The following is a 2,500-nucleotide window of genomic DNA, read 5'->3' as shown; positions in this document are numbered from 1 at the left end:
GGGTCGAGTGGTCGATGGACGTCGAAGGTGAAAATTTTTCATCATCGAAAATTTTTTCCAAAGTTGAAGCAAATGGGCCCTAGAGTATGAAAAGTGAAACCACGGATCGATTTGAGAAATAAAAATTTTTGTATGAAAAAGTCACCACTCGGGTACCTCCATACAAAAGTACCAAGTTCGGGTCGAGTGGTCGATGGACGTCGAAGGTGAAAATTTTTCATCATCGAAAATTTTTTCCAAAGTTGAAGCAAATGGGCCCTAGAGTATGAAAAGTGAAACCACGGATCGATTTGAGAAATAAAAATTTTTTGTATGGGAGGGCCCCTGCTAGAACATTTTTCCCAAGTGCGACCATTTTACCCAGTGAGTCAAAAAAAAATTTTTTTCACGGTGACTCAAAACTTCAATATTAGACTCCCCTGAGTATGAAAAGTGAAACGAAAATCATTTTTGAGAAGAAAAAATTTTTGTATGGGAGGGCCCCTGCTAGAACATTTTTACCAAGTGCGACCATTTTACCCGGTGAGTCAAAAAAAAATTTTTGTATGGGAGGGCCCCTGCTAGAACATTTTTACCAAGTGCGACCATTTTACCCGGTGAGTCAAAAAAAAATTTTTGTATGGGAGGGCCCCTGCTAGAACATATTTCCCAAGTGCGTCGATTTTGGGTCGCCGACACAAGCTCGGGTCAAAAAATTTTTTTTTTCACGGTGACTCAAAACATCAATTTTAGACTCCCCTGAGTATGAAAAGTGAAACGAAAATCATTTTTGAGAAGAAAAAATTTTTGTATGGGAGGGCCCCTGCTAGAACATTTTTACCAAGTGCGTCGATTTTGGGTCGCCGACACAAGCTCGGGTCAAAAAAATTTTTTTTTCTCGGTGACTCAAAACATCAATTTTAGACTCCCCTGAGTATGAAAAGTGAAACGAAAATCATTTTTGAGAAGAAAAAATTTTTGTATGGGAGGGCCCCTGCTAGAACATTTTTCCCAAGTGCGTCGATTTTGGGTCGCCGACACAAGCTCGGGTCAAAAAAATTTTTTTTTCACGGTGACTCAAAACATCAATTTTAGACTCCCCTGAGTATGAAAAGTGAAACGAAAATCATTTTTGAGAAGAAAAAAATTTGTATGGGAGGGCCCCTGCTAGAACATTTTTCCCAAGTAAATTCGATTTTACCCGGTGAGTCAAAAAATTTTGATAAAAATATTTTTCCAAAATCGTGTTCATTGCCTATTATAAGGGACCAGGTCAGCTCACACGCATTTTTGGAGACCATATGGAAAGTGCGTCTGGGATTGCGGAAATTAAGTTTAGAGTGTTAAATGATGGTTTCGCAATCCCGAAAGGCTCAAAATCCACCCTAAGGTTCCCCGGGTGAAATGTGGTTTCCAAGGTGTGAGCACTATCGGTGATAGAGTTGGAATGTGATTTCCAGAGCGCAGGGCGACTGGGCTAGAGCGAAAATCATAGACAAAGGTAAGTATTGGACTGAACGACTCGAAGCAAACGAAAATCATAGACAAGGGTAATGGACTGAACGACTCGAAGCAAACGAAAATCACATACAAGAGTAATGGACTGAACAAATCGAAGCAAACGAAAATCACATACAAGAGTAATGGACTGAACGAATCGAAGCAAACGAAAACCACAGACAAGAGTAATAGAGTGAACGAATCGAAGCAAACGAAAACCACAGACAAGAGTAATAGAGTGAACGAATCGAAGCAAACGAAAACCACAGACAAGAGTAATGGAGTGAACGAATCGAAGCAAACGAAAGTCATGGACAAGAGTACTGAAAATCGGACCAAACCTCTAGAAGCACACGAAAATCATGGACAAGAGTACTCAAAAACACGGACCAAACCTATGGAAGCACACGAAAACCATGAACACAGGGATAACTGAGAACGAACCTACCTATCAGAGCATGTGAAAGCATGGACAAGAGTACTGAAAATCGGACCAAACCTCTAGAAGCACACGAAAATCATGGACAAGAGTACTCAAAAACACGGACCAAACCTATGGAAGCACACGAAAACCATGAACACAGGGATAACTGAGAACGAACCTACCTATCAGAGCATGTGAAAGCATGGACAAGAGTACTGAAAATCGGACCAAACCTCTAGAAGCACACGAAAATCATGGACAAGAGTACTCAAAAACACGGACCAAACCTATCGAAGCACACGAAAACCATGAACACAGGGATAACTGAGAACGAACCTACCTATCAGAGCATGTGAAAGCATGGACAAGAGTACTGAAAATCGGACCAAACCTCAAGAAGCACACGAAAATCATGGACAAGAGTACTCAAAAACACGGACCAAACCTATCGAAGCTCACGAAAACCATGAACACAGGGATAACTGAGAACGAACCTACCTATCAGAGCATGTGAAAGCATGGACAAGAGTACTGAAAATCGGACCAAACCTCTAGAAGCACACGAAAATCATGGACAAGAGTACTCAAAAACACGGA

Source organism: Anopheles moucheti (assembly GCF_943734755.1).
Source record: "Anopheles moucheti chromosome X unlocalized genomic scaffold, idAnoMoucSN_F20_07 X_unloc_3, whole genome shotgun sequence".
NCBI classification, from domain to species: Eukaryota; Metazoa; Arthropoda; class Insecta; order Diptera; family Culicidae; genus Anopheles; species Anopheles moucheti.
This window is presented reverse-complemented; position numbering follows the sequence as displayed.